The sequence below is a fragment of the Pyrus communis genome, chromosome 16 (genome assembly GCF_963583255.1).
Source record: "Pyrus communis chromosome 16, drPyrComm1.1, whole genome shotgun sequence".
Taxonomy (NCBI): domain Eukaryota; kingdom Viridiplantae; phylum Streptophyta; class Magnoliopsida; order Rosales; family Rosaceae; genus Pyrus; species Pyrus communis.
In genome coordinates this window covers 13,465,683-13,481,403 of record NC_084818.1, presented here as the reverse complement: position 1 = coordinate 13,481,403, position 15,721 = coordinate 13,465,683, and the positions used below count along the sequence as shown (strand labels likewise).

At 36.8% G+C, this 15,721-nt stretch overlaps 1 pseudogene; it reads left to right on the top strand.

Moving 5' to 3' along the window:
* The first annotated feature begins 7,838 nt into the window (after positions 1 to 7,838).
* Positions 7,839 to 9,681, top strand: LOC137719838 (mogroside IE synthase-like; annotated as a pseudogene).
* The last annotated feature ends 6,040 nt before the right edge of the window (positions 9,682 to 15,721 follow it).

Sequence of the window (15,721 nt, the reverse complement as noted above, 5' to 3'; positions counted from 1 at the left end):
AAATACACTAATCTCCAAAATTCTGGAGTTTTTTGCTAAACTTCTAAACACATCCTTTCTAGAATTCTAACTTTGGCATCGAAGATTCTTCGGCCAAAGCCCCATCACTATTCATCGTGGGCACGTGAGGCTTTTGGCCTAAATCTGAGGTGTTATTATTTTGTAGGTGCAGATTCATTAATCAAAGGAAGACGGAAATTTGCATCCACATAGAGAACACTCGTGTGATGCCCATAAGAAGGAAAGCTAAGTAATTATTAGGGTCAGGAATTATAAGTAACTTGGGGCTAATTTGAATCTGGTGAGGCAAGCTAAAAATCTCCAAGAGATGAGCAGAAAACCAAAAAGATAGGGATGAAGCACCCATGTTGAAACCGAGCTTAGGTCCACCACCCCTAAAATTCGTGAATTGGGGTGAGCCACCATCATTGGAGAGATGAGGCAGGCCACCATCTTTAGAGAGATGAAGCAAAACAACCAGCAGTGAGGAAAAAACGAGAGAGGGAGAAGGGAGGGGAAAATGGGTGAGAGATGAAGAGAAAGGGAGAGGAGGAAGTAGGAAGGAAAGGGAAGGGTTACCGCCTACCCACCAAACCTAAAGTGAGTGGGCGGTGGCTGGAAGGAGATAACCTTTACTTTAATTACTCTTACAAAATTCAAAACTCTTTTTTTTTTCTTCTCATACCTATGAACCAAAGCAGCTTTGAGTTGTTGAAACCAAAGCTTTTGTTTTGGTAATTAAAGAGAAGAGCCTGGGAAAATAGAGGCTGGAGAGGGAAAACTAGAAAGAGGTGAAACTTGAAAAATAGACGGTTTGGATCGTTAAAGTTCGATGTGGTGTGAGGTCCACAACTAATCTCCATTTTTATAAAGAAAAAATGAGAAGCCCTTAAAAGGCTTCCTATACGTATATAAACACACACACACACACACACACACACTAGCATTTGCCTACACACTTTATGTGTATGAACACATTTTTTTAGAAAATGAGAAGGAGAGAAGGAGAGAGAGAGAACATGGGGAGAGTGGGAGGTTTTTGTTTTTGGTTTTTGGTTTTTTATTTTTTTTATTTTAATATTGGAGGTATTTTAACATCACCTGTAGGTGAGGCTTCAATAAAAAACAGTAAAATTTGGACATGTAAAATTACATTATTGCCTATCATATTTTTGTGTAATAGAAGACTAAGTAGTCTTTTCACCCTATTTTGGTTGACAAAGAGAGTTTCATTAATTAATAGAGATATATAGGGACGGATCCGTGGCACCACAAAACTTAAACCATTAGATGTATACATTTTTAATAGTTGAGATGCAATCTAATTAGTCCAATTAAATTATGAATTGCGAATAAAATTCTAAAAACCTAATTAAGATTTTTATATTTTCTATCCTATCTCATTAATTGTTTTTCATTAATTTCTCTTTCTCTCCCTCTTCATCGTTCATCCTAGGGTTCTTTAGATATAAGCCCTAACAAATTACATTTCATAAACAAAAACCCATATAAATTTAAATCACTAAATAAAACCCAATTTTCAAACAAACTGACATGTAAGCAAAAAAGTGACCTATTGTTACAATATATTTACAACTTATGCCACAACTCCCTAATTAAGTCAATAAAGGTTATCATAACTCACCCTAATTATGATGGGCAACAAGCTCCTATACTGTTAATATATTATACCAACAAATTTACCTATATTTTGTTGATTAAATAATAAGTATATTTATCTAAGAAATATCAATAGTATGTGACACACCCCGACCGAGATCGGAGCGTGCTGGCCGTCACTCGAAGGTGACGTAGCCATGTGCACGTGCGGAAGCTAATAGGGTAGCAAGATAAAAGTACGAATAATTTAAAACTAGCATACAAAGTACTAAAAATAAGTGCTAGCAAGTGAGATACAATTTCAGAGCAGGTCTATAGCAGCCCAAACAAAACGACAATAGTAGTACGCCCGAAGGCGGCCCTACAATGGGGAGTGTCTGTCAGAAACACCGGAAAGCCCTCAGGGGAAACCACCGCAACGGCTAAGCAACTAGAACCTGGAGGGGCGCAAAACAAAAGCTTGAGTGGGCAAAAACAAAGCTCTTTGAAAACCATTTAGCAAAATACATTCTAACCCCTCACCGTAAAACCTGTATACTTCCCAGAAAATAAACATATAAACGTATGTATAGACATGCCAAACATGCACAAGGGTATGCCAATCATGCTCAAGATATGCCATGCCGAAATCTCATAATGAATGTAAGTGCCCAGGTATAAACCATATCAACATCATGTAATCTGGCAGCCGGAGTCACCTAACGTGACCTGTACGGCTGCATATAGAGCTCCAATCTCAATCTCAATATCTGAACCTGCCCACGAGTCGGAACCACTCAAGGTGGTCTGTACGACAGGTCTGGGTGTAACATATATATACGCTCTAGTGCTACGATCACGTGAAGGCTGTGCGAATAATCGCGGGTCACCTACGAGTCGGAACCACCTAATGTGGTCTGTACGACAGGCCTATGCACCTAACTTGGATCCAAGCTGAGCGTGTGGTGCGGGAGGTGAACATCACGTGAAGGACTGTGCCCTACTCTGGGCGGGAGCACTAACACCGGGGGTGCAGGTCATGAGCTCTCTAAGTATCTCGATTCGCAACTGAATGTAAACATGTATAACACTTACCTGGCACTTACCTGTGCGTCCACAGCACCCAATATGCATATAAATGTATGCCATTACTAATGTGTGCAATGATGCATAAACGATAATAATAACATGCATGGCATAAGGCAAATAACCCTTTTTAAATCAATTTCTGGGAATATAAATGTATATAGGTATATACGGAAAACAAAAGCCCACTCACTGGTATGTAGAAGGGTCGTAGCCCCCCTGCCTCGCGTGTGCACGCTCGTCCTCGGGGTACGTGTCACCTAAATGCGAAACAACTATAAAAACGTTAACTTTAAAGCACATAACCAACTTCTCGTAACAACTTCTCATACATTGCTCAAAATGGACAAATGAATATACCAATGTGCTCTACACAACCTCAGGATCACAACCATATTTTTAAAATAATTTTTGGACCCCGCACGCGCCCCCACGCGCCAGAACAGGCACGGACCCACGCGCCCCCACGCGCGGCCACGTGCCAAGCACACTGACGGTGTCAACAGACGCCGTCAGGAATATTCCGTTAAACTGACGGAATATTCCGTTAAACTTAACCCCTGCCGTTAGGAATATTCCGTTAAACTTAACGGAATATTCCCCTTTCTTCTCCGGCCAGTCCCCGACGCCGGCGCCGTCGCCGTCGCCGGAAAACCTGCAACTCGTGTTTTCTCACTCGTTTTTCAACCATTTTTCACGTTTCTTACACCAAATTAAAGCCCTAGACTAGTAGAACACAACCAAACAAGTTTTAAGGGCTAAAACTCACTAAATCATACCTGTGCAAACTTTCCAAAACCGGCCAACTTCGAACAGGACGATCCCGACGTCCAAATTTGTCCAACGAAGCACTCCGAGGCTCCTTGGGACCTCACTAAGACAACTACGACCTTAAAAATCCCAAAAACATGCTACAATAAGTTTGCATGAATAGTACCTAAATCGGGATACCTTGAATCGACGCGAAAACGATGAAGTTCTTACCTGAAAATGGTATATTCGTGCTCCCCTCGACCTCACGATCACAACTGCACCCTTGGTTTCCTCGATCTGCTACGGTATAATGGTTTGTGAGTTTGTCCGTACGTATGGTGAGAACGGGAAGGGAGAGAGAGATGAGAGACAGAGACAGAGAAAGGGTAGAGGGAGAGACAGTGGAGGTGCAGGTGTGTGTGTGGCCCAACACATGCCACAACACACAAAACAACCCAACACGTGACGAAAAAAAAAAAAACGCACTAGGGGCAAAATTGTAATTTCACACATGCGTTTCGATATTTCCGGGACGGGATGTCACAGTATGCCTAATAAGTGTATTTATATGAGAAATATCGATAATATGCCTACTAATAGAGGCTCAGAATGCATGATAAACATGTATGAAATATTATACTAATTTACCTATATTTTGTAGATTCACTAATGTAAATAATAAAATATATTTTATACGAGAAACATCAATAGTTTGCCTAATAAGTATATTTATATGAGAAATACCAATAATATGCCTACAAATAGAGGCTTGGGATGAATGACAAACATGTATGAAATATTGTACTAATTTACCTACCCAAATTAATTTACCTATATTTTGTAGATTCACTAATTTAAATGATAAATATATTTTATATGAGAAATATTAACAATATGCCACCTAATAGAGGCTCAGGATCCATGATAAACATGTATGAAATCTTATACTAATTTACCTACATAAATTAATTTACCTATATTTTCCAGATTCAAAAATTTAATAACAGGTGCATTATTTTTCAAAATGACCAAAACTATTAGTACTAAGTAGGTACACTAATCTTTTCAAAACAAAAAAAATAGGTGCATTGATGTTCGAAAAATAAAACAAAACATACTAGACACATCATTTTTTAGCCCTTTTGTTTTAAAGAAAACAAAAGCATGGTTTTTATTAAATCGCAATAGGGTACATTAATCTGAAAATTTATTGTTGAATTCAAAACGTTTTGAATTTTTATTCCTACGTCAACTAAAATTTCAAAGCCAGTACACACGTTACAAGAACATTAAAAAAGCTTTCCATATTAATTTTGATATCAACATAAACTGCTATAATGACTTAACTAAGGGTAATTTGGGGAATCCAAATAATATTAAATACGACGCACAATCTCGATTAGGTAATTTGCTTAGGTGGAGCCTAGTCATTGGGTTTTTGTTAGAAAAATATATTATTGTGGGTTTTATGTAAAAAAAAATTGAGTTTGAAGGGGTAAAGTCACATTTTCAGTTTTTTTTTTTTTTGTTTTGTTTTTAAATTTCTTCTCCACCTTGGTGATCGAATCTTTCTGCACCAGCTAAACTTTTGTTTTCTGTATACAAACTCGACTCCTTTATCCCTTGGAATGTTTTGAACACATATAGAATCGCAGTCCATATAAATGTCGCACAACTTAGCTAACTAGCAACAGATTAGTGCGTCCAGGAATCATCCATTTATTGAAGAAATAATTGAAATTGTTGCAACCTATAAGCCTCGTGCATCCCATGATATTAATTCTTTGACTGCAGAACCCTAACTCAATGTGAAATCTATAGCCATATTAACCCCTTGATATATATTAATTTTGGTAAAGTACAAAAAACTACCTCAACTATTGAGGTCACGACAGTTTTATACCTCATCTTTTAAAATTGACAATGTCATACCGCATCTTACGAATTTGTGACAATGTCATACCTCCATCAATTTTTCTGTTAGTTTTTCTGTTAAATGCTGACGTGGCTTGATTTGGGACCTATTTTCTATTAAAAATTATTAAAAACTAAAAAACAATTACTTAATATTTTTAAAATATTAAAATAATAAAAAAAAGCATAAAAAAAAGAAAAAAAGAAAGAAAAAAAACCCTCATTTCGTCCCTCCCCTCCCCCCTCCTCTCCTCTCCCCATCTCCTCTCTCCTCTCTCCTCCCTCATTCCCCCACATCCTATTCCACACCCATCCTCCAACTTCTCTGTGCACCCATCTTCTCGCTGAAGGGATTTGGGTTTTTTTTTTTTTTTTTTTTCTGGTTTGCAGGAGGGAGAAGAGTGTGGGTGTGGGTGTGGGGGGAAGACAAATTGGATTTTTTTTTTTTTTTTTTTGTTAGGATTTGCAGGTGGGGGAAGAAGATGAGGATGGGGAAAGGAGAGAGGAAGGAGGAGGGGGGAGGGGAGGGACGAAATGAGGGGTTTTTTTTTTCCTGCTTTTTATTATTATTTTAATATTTTAAAAATATTAAATAATTATTTTTTAGTTTTTAATAATTTTTTAATAGAAAGTAGGTCCTGAATCAAGCCACGTCAGCACTTAACAGAAAAACTAACAGAAAAATTGACGGAGGTATGACATTGTCACAAATTCGTAAGATGCGGTATGACATTGTCAATTTTAAAAGATGAGGTATGAAACTATCGTGACCCCAATAGTTGAGGTAGTTTTTTGTACTTTACCCTATTAATTTTTTGACTGCGTCCAGGGATCATCCATTCATTGTTTTACAAATCAAATTATTGGATTATATATGTTTTGCTATTGAAGTTGGGTTCATGCCCTTATGGTTAGTCAATGAGACATGTGATTATAAGGATAGAGAAAAAAAATTGTAAAGAAAAAAAGAAGTAGAGAAAAGAAAATATGCAGAGGAGAGATCACTACTGGAGAAGAAAGAAAGAGCGAAAAACATGCAGAGGACGGAAAGATAGGAAACAGAAGAAAGATTGGGGGAGAATAATTAATTTTTTTAAGTTAAAAAAACCTAATGCAAAAATATTTAAATAAAAGAAATTTATTAGACTAATATTACATCTCAACCATTAAATGTGTACAAATCTTGTGTCAGAAATATAGTGCTATGTATCTGCCCCCATATATATATTCCTATTGATTTTGAAAGATAAATGTTATTGACACTTTAAATTTCTCATTCTACACTCTAAACTTCTATATTTAGAAAGAAAAATATAATGGTGAGGAATGTAAAATGAGATTTTTGAAGTACCAATAAGACTTCCCTTTTGAAATGGTATTATAATGCCTAGTGGTATTCAATGGACCTTCGCCAGATTACACTCAAATGGTGGGACCATTTCAAGCATGACCAAATCATTGAGCAAATCAATACAGAATTCCCTGTGGCCAAGCCTCTCTATCAAAGGCTTGCTACTTTAGAAACCTCTACTTCTTTCATCTTAATCGATAAGAAATTCATGTCAGAACTTAAAGAAATAGCCAGATATTTAAAGCTCCAAGTATCCCAAGTGGGTGAAGATGATGAAGATGAAGAAATTTCCTCTTATGCATGATCCTCTAGTCAAAAGGTCAGTTCACCTCCCCAGAAGTTACATTGGGCAGACTACCAGATGCCCAAGGACCCTTATGACCTTAATGAAGAGTAAAAATTCAATTCATTAAAGATAAATATTGGTGACTAATGTGGTAGCCAAAATCTACTGTCTTCGGTCTTGACGAATTTGTATCCACAGCTACCTATGTTCTAGAGAAACCAGTGTAAACACACACAAAAAAGTGCATTATTTTCAGTCATACCTATTTATTTTTAGTTTGCATTACTTTTATGAAAATACACACACACACACACACACACATACGTGAAATAGTAAAACCTTTCCGTCAAGGTTTTTGTAAGTCTAATTTTAGTTCACATTTATTTACTTAGAGATAGGGAGAATATATGAAAGAGAAAGATGGGGAAAAAGAGGAGAAGGATGAAGAAGTTAGAAGTGAAAGCAAATCCACGAAACAAAAACTTGAAAAGAAAAACTACTTGAAAAAATGGTTTAAAACTTTCAATATCAATTTTTTTTCCCCTACTTTTCTCTGTCATTTCGCCGGCATTCCTCTCATACATGTCCCATTTAACTTCAACTAGAACACAAAAAACAAAAATTGAAATGGTTATTCAACGGTTTACATCATAAAATTGAAATTGTAATACTAGACATACAAACAAAACACAAAGTGATCATCACCATAATTAATACAATGCATGAGTCAATGTCAACCTTTAGGTTTCAGATAATAACCAAATACAAATTAATCTAACACAGTACTGCAACCAAACTCAAGATCTAGATCTAAACTGGCCAAAACCATCTTCCAAACAGTTCTCACTAATGGGGGAAAGACACAGAGATCACAAAGCTCACTGTTTAGTCTTCCCCTATCCTACCCAAAAAGGCACATTAATCCCATGCTCCAATTCTCCAAGTTTTTACATCACAAAGAAGCCAAAATCACACTAGTCACAACCCTTTTCGCCTACAACACAATACTGCACAAATCATCAGGATTATCTGGTAGCTACTTTGCCCTGGAGACCATTTCAGATGGTTACGACCAAGGCGACATCAAAGAGGCTGAAAGTGTAGAGGCCTACTTGGATAGATTTAAGCAAGTTGGTTCGCGAACTCTGGCCAAACTCCTTGAGAAGCTTTCAAGATTAAGCTGCCCAATTGACTGTTTTGTTTATGACGCTTTCATTCCTTGGCCTTTATATGTTGCCAAAAAGTTTGGAATAGTTGGAGCTGTTTTCTTTACTCAATCTTGTGTTGTTGACAATATTCACTACCATGCCTACAAAGGCTTGCTCAAGCTCCCTCTTACTAAATATGATCAGTCTAAGATTTTGGTTCCAGGATTGCCACCACTTGAACCTTGGGATATGTCATCCACGTTATATGATTTTGGGTCTTACCTAGCTGTCTATGACATAGTTGTGGATCAGTTCTCCAATGTTAACAAAGCTGATTTTATGAGTTGGAAGAACATGTAAGTACATTTGGAAAATGTTTTAATCATTAATTAGTTTCATTCCTTTGATAATGATATTGTTTTAGTGCCAATTAAAGCTTTGATTTAAGTTTCAAACTGATGGTATGATTTTAGTATGTAGTGTTAGAAAGTAAATATTCGATCTTTAAGCAGGGTTAGTCTAGTTGTGAGAGTGGGTAGGGTGATGGATATAAGTAGGCTAGGTTCAGAATTCGAAACTCTCCATAGTAACGGAATAAAAAAATTACATAATTCTTTTATCGTATCAGTGGATAACATTACATGACAAGTAAAACTTACATCGGTTTATTTCCTCAGTGAATAATTGATACATGGATGCATATTAGTATGCGATTCACTGGGGCATGTGGTTTATATAAGAAATCAGACAAAAAAATAATTGTGATCGTTCACTAATTTTTTGTATAATTATTTTGCTTTTTGTTAGGTGGTGGATTGGATGGCCAAGTCTTTTCCATTGATAACCATTGGACCAACCATACCATCTTACTACTTGGACAAGTGACTTGAAAACGACAGAGAATATGGTGTCAACCTCTTCAAGCCCAACAACGATGGATGCATGAAATGGCTAGAACAACAGCCAAAAGGGTCTGTCACATACGTGGCATTCAGTAGTGTAGCACAACTCGAAGCTGAGCAAATGAAGGAATTGGCTTGGGGTTTGAGGAGGAGCAAATGCAAATTCTTATGGGTGGTTAGGGAAGCAGAAGTAGCCAAGCTCCCAAAATGATTTGCAAATGAGACGTCTGAGAAAGGTTTAATGGTTACATGGTGCCCACAACTGGAGGTTTTAGCTCATGAATATGTCGGATGCTTCGTTATGCATTGTGGTTGGAACTCGATGTTGGAGGCTTTGAGTTTGGGGTTCCGATGGTGGCGCTGCCGCAATGGACTGATCAAAGCACAAATGCCAAGTACATTATGGATGTGTGGAAAGTGGGGATTAAGGTCGTGGCTGATGAGAAGGGGGTGGTGAGGCAGGAGGTGGTAGAGCGTTGTATAATTGAAATAATCGGGGGAGAAAGAGAGGAAGAAATAAAGAGGAAATCGCTCGAGTAGAAAGAATTGGCTAGAAAGGCAGTGGATGAAGTTGGAAGTTCTAGCAGAAACATTGATGAGTTTACTGAAAATGTGGTTCAACAAAAGACAATTAGGGTTTAGGTGAAATGTAACACCAAGTTTTCTAAGAAAGCTTAATTTGGTTCATGTTATGCACTTGTCGCAACTTTTTATTCATCAATTAAAGCTACATTTTATATAGGAAATTTTAACGAAAAACTTTCGGTATTGTCTTCCAAAAAAAAAAAAAAACTCCCAGTACTGTTCACTTTAACGAAAAACCACATTTTTACACTAAAAAGTCAATCCTGATACTATTCACTTTACCATTTATTTTGTCCTTATTGTTAAAACTTAAAGTTTTCAAGCCTTTTTCATTAATTTTCCTTTTTATATATCTAAGTTAGCAAGGTTAATTAAATGGGTGATGTAGCGGTGTAAAGTATTTTTTGGGGAAATTTTATTTGAACCCATATAACCTCTTTCTATACCCAACTTACTCTTTTCACCCATATTAACTTTAATTAAACTATCGATATCTCTTTAAACTCATATTTACTACCTAAATTACCCTCGCAAACCCAATTCAATTTTTAGATTTATCCGTACACTCATTTAGAAATAAAAACCCAAAATTTGCAAAGAGAAGTCCATTTCAAGTTAGTACTACGAAAAAGTGGACAAATTCTTAATCCAAACAATATAATTGTCCTTGCAATCATATTGTAAAAGAGCTTGTCGCACTACTTTAAGGGTTTTTTTTGTTTGTTTCAAATGGTCTAAATCTGAATTCTAAATGCTATTGTTTCTTTATTCTTATTTTTCTTCCCGCTTTGGTTTAAGTTGAAGTCTTCTCTCTGGTTGTGACTATCTATCAATTAAGTACAGGATTTAACTGACTATTTTTAGGGATGAATATTTATCTTTAGGACGTATTTTGTTGGATGAAATTTCCCATATTTTAGTTTGATTTACCGCATGCATGCATGGATGAAAATAAAGGTAAGAGCATATATCATATATGTTTGTGATGGTCAGTTGGATCAAAGAGATAATTATTCTCTTCAAAGCTCCACTGCCCCAAGATTTCCAAGCCCTCAGCATTTTCAACTTAAATGATTCATGGTTGTTCCGCCCGATATGTCATAGGAAATATACTAGTACAAGTCTATGAGAAGACAAAGGAACGAGCCATAGAATCCTCTTCTGCATGTCATTTGATTTGTTTGACCTTAGCACTATGGCATCTCCCATTGTTGTTGTTGTTGTTGATTTGTTTGCACTTTGGTGTTTGTTTGGGTTTATTGATAAATTTTAGTTGTATTGTTAAATTCATCTTGTACTTGATGGTAATTATGTACTAGGGTAAAAAGGACAATTAACATTTAAAGTTTAAGTTGGGTGTAAAAAGAGGTTATATGGGTTCAAATAAAATTTCCCTATTTTTTATGGTGGAAATTCAAATTTCTATCCCTAATATTTTTGAGTCAAATGGCAGATATTGTAGTTTTTTTTTTTTTTTTTTTTTTTTTTTGGTTAAGAACTGTATTCGTCTATTTTTTTACAAGAATACTATATATATATATTCTTTATACAATGATACACATACACTAAAAGATGGAGAAATAAATTATTTGCGACCTAGTCACTTCCAAGTTATAAACTATTCAAATTCTTGGAAATAAAATTAGTAATAGACACGCCAACGAAGGTTGACTCAGCTAGTAAGGTCATTACCTTGTGTGTCAGCCCACAAAGTTCGAGTTCCCCAATAATTCTCATTGGTGCACGATTTGTAAACTCCTACATAAATTTATACCGTGACCATTGGCTTAATTACATACCATGCATAAATCCTTCAGGTTCAAGATTTAGATATGTCTTGATGCTGGTAGTTGAATAATCAATGTCCCCCAAACTTGGTAATAATAAAAGGGTTAAACTCTGTTTACTACCCTGAAGTTTTGTGGTTTTCAACATTTAGTACATCAAGTTTTTTTCATCCCAGAGTCATACCTAAAGTGTAAATTTTGGGACAGTCTCATACATTTGTTGGTCAAACTATTAAGTCTCCCGTTAACTGTGATATGGCACCCATGTGGACAATGACTGGGAGCCACATGAATCGCCACGTGGGTCCACGTGGATTTTTTTTTTTAGGGGTTCAAAAAAAAAAATTTGCCACCCAAATTTTTTTTCCCACAACCATGTACCTTACATTTTTTTTCCCGCCAAAATGTTTTGAAAAAAAAATCAAATTAAATAGGAAAAAAAATCAGAACTTTCTATTCCAAATCTGCAAATTCAATTCCAAACAAACTTTGAATTCTAAATATGCAAATTCATCATTTAAACTACCAACAAAGTTGAATTGTCAACAACTTTCAATTCAGAACAAAGTTCAATACACACCCTCCAATTCACACAAAAGTATCAAAAGACCACAACTTTTACAACTTATGGGTCAAGGTGTTCATCCAAAAACACTAAAGATTTGTCCAAAAAACTATCCAAAACATTGTCCAAAACACTAATGGATCAACTTTAACAACTAATTGAACTCTGTCCAAAACACTAAAGATCTATCGAAAAGTTGTTTCCAAAAAAACTAAGGGCATATTCAACTATAACAAAATGAACCCTTAAACAACCTAAAGCATTAAAGCAGCATCATGGAACATTCCTCCTTTTCTGACCTCTTACAGTAGACTTTGAAATGGTTTGAAAGGCTTAAGTTGGCTGAGATGAAGGTTGTGGAGCTTCCTGAGTGTATGGCTGCAATGACTAAGAGGGTTGTGATGTCTTAGATGTTGAGGCCTAAGTAATGAACCCATATAGCATTAGCATTGATAGATACTACACTTCACAAATAACAAATTCACTTAAGAAATGAAAAATCAACAAAGAGTATCAAAATTATACCTCATTTTTCTTGCTTTTTCTTCCTTTTCTAACAGTTGAAGGAGGATGAGTGGTAGGGCATCTGGCCTTGTTGTGTCCCGAGGCCTTGCAAACACTGCACTTCACACTTTTTTGCCCTTTTTGCTTAACTTGAATTCATTTTCATCACCCTCCCTATGTCTCCTCTTTTTTGGTCTCCCCGACTACCTTTTAAAAGTTAGAGGAAGAATGCATTTGTTTTCAGATGGCTCCCAAAATTCATACCTTGGATGGGTTGAATCAAGTTTTCGTAAGCTTCAAAGTACTTCTCCTTCTTGTACCAAGCGGAAACAAATTCTTCAGGCTATCTCCTTGCATAATAGATGGCCGAGCAACCATGTATGCAAGGAAAGCCTGTCAAAATCCCATCTTCTGCATGAGCAAGTGCACCCATTCAAATCCACCACAAATACATTGCCTCTGCCTTCATCCACTTCAAAATTTTCTCCTCCAGACCATGTAGCTATAGTGTGTGAGCTTTTCAGTTTGTACTCCTCCAACTTCTTCTGGATTTTTGGGCAAATAACTCCTTTATCCTTCCTCATTGCATATTTTCTCAACCATATCCTCTTCATCAATAAAACTGTTATAATTTCCAGCATGGTAATAATAGGCTTGTCCCTAGACCTTAGGATAAAATAATTGAAGCTCTCACAGAGGTTGTTTAAGAGAATGTCACACTAAGTGTGTGTCTCAAAGTGACCTACTCCAATGCAAGGCTGGTCTCTTCTCCAACCATTTATAAGCTTCTTCATTCAGCCTATTCACCTCAGCCATACTCTCCCTAAAATCAGTGATGGTTGTTACCTTGGCAGCATTCCACAAAGCATCATTTAATCATTTCCCTTTAAACTCATATGCCTTGTAGTTGGTGTATAAGTGCCTAACACAAAACTGATGATTACAATTAGGCAGCACCTTCTCAAAAGCTAGTAGTAAACCCTTTTGTTTGTCAAAAAGGAAAGTCCAAGCACACTGGTTCACAATTCCCAAGTCAGCAGCTAGCAGTTCCAGAAACCAAACCCAACTGTCCTTGTTCTCGAGCGCTACTATAGCATATGCAATAACCCAAGTTTGGTTATTTGCATCCATTCCTACTGCAGACAGTAACTGGCCCTTCAATACTCCCTTCAAGTGACAACCATCCAACCCTACAAGCTGCCTACATCCATTCTTAAATCCATTTTTGCAAGCCCCCAAACAAATATAAATCCTCTGAAATATCACATAAGCATCATCATAGGGCAGTACCTTTATCTGAACTGTACTATCCGAGTTTGTCCTCTTAAGCGCATAACAGTACTCCCACAACTTTGTGTACTGATCCATGTTACTCCCCTCAAGGATTTTCAAACACTGTGTTCTCACTCTGTAAGCTGTCTTGATGTGGATCTCAACCATTCTTTCCTCTTTCACTGTCTCCATAAATGTAGTGATGGGCATGCTTGGGTTGAGTCTGAATTTGTCCACATACCTCTTCACAAGCCATGCCACTTTGCAGTTAGGATTTTCCCTTCAAACCCTCGGACATTCATGTTTCCCAACATAGGTTTTCACTTGCATTGAATCTTCATTGTACATCCTGGAAGCATACAATCTTCATGGATAGTTTTTCTCACACCATGCACTAATCTTCCATTTCTCATTCCTTTTTAGCTTAATAGAAGGTGCACCATGCTTAATGGAGTGAGACCACACTGCCTTTCTTAATTGTGCAACATCTCTGAACTTCAATCCCTTTTCAAACTTTGGATCATCTGTGTCGGCATCTTCATTACACTCAAGGTAGATGACCTTTTCATCACATTCTGAACCTGAATCGTCAACACTGTGCAGGCCATTTGAGTTTTGTCTCTCATCATCAAGGGGAACGTTTTCTACATCCCTTGCATCAATAACGTCTTTTGGATGTTGGTTCCCAACCCATTCACCCCTTTCAACATCTTCAACGACACTTTCTACAGCCGTATCATCTACTGCACGACGATCATCATCTTCAAACTGTAGTCACTGTCCACAAACTCACTATCTGTAGTGTCATCCTTTGCATTTACTGCCACAAACAATGCATATTTGTTAAAAACCTAAACTTTGCAAAAATAATTGAATATTGAAATTAAAATTACAAAAATAAATGTTTCAAAAATTTTACCTTCATTAACTTCTTCAGCTTTGTGACCTTCTTCAGTTTCATCACCTTCATCATCAGCATTGAGAGGACCATCTTCAGCCTCATCTCCACTTCCTTGTCCTCCCTCAGTTGCTTCAGCCTCATGTTCATCATCACCATTGTAGGCTATGTCATTCAAAAGACATAGCCATTTTTCTAAGTCATCCGCACCCCCTTTGGCTCTACCCTTCTTCAGTTTTGATCCACTTCCCTTTGTAATCGAAATCGCCAACCTCGATTCCTCAATATCTTTTATAATGACACCTTTTTTTAATATGGCACTCTCATCTAGATTCATCAAAAGCTTATGTTTCAAGGCAGCTTGTTTTGGACTTAGATGTTCTAGGTACATTTCTATTTCCCTAACCCCTGGAACATACGTGCACATTTCACCCACATCTTGGTCCCGTTCAATAAGCCTTAATCCCTCCCAATAAGATATCCCAGGAATCCTATAGTGATACAACATAAACCCATCATATCCTAACTCTTTAACCATTTCATCAATCTCAAAAAAAGACATGAAGTCTTTGTCTACATAATCAAACCAAGCCTCAAACCCTCCAGTTTATGTACTTTCAGACCACTTCCCACCATGGTTAATTTTAAGGCTAAATAATTCAAGCATGCCTGCAAAGTCAAGGAGAAAGGTGAAAACAACATAAAATCCTAGAGGCACATGGGGAAAAAGGTGAAAACACTAGTGGGACCATGAGGAAAAAAGGTGAAAACAAAACCATGGGGACCATGAATACAGTTCCACCTTTTTTCCTGAAACCATAGGAAAAAAAGGTGAAAACAAAACCATATGGACCACGATTGAAGACAAAACCACATGCACAACCCACTACAAAACACAATTCCATAAACCATAGGAAAAAAAAAAAAAAAAAAAAAAAAAAAAGGGATTGGAACTCACAGATCCCTAATCCCTAATCCCTAATCCCTAAAATTCAAAATTGAAAAATCGGAAAGCCTAAACCCATATTATCTACACTTCGAAAAAGGTAGGTTACTTACAATAAAGTGGTG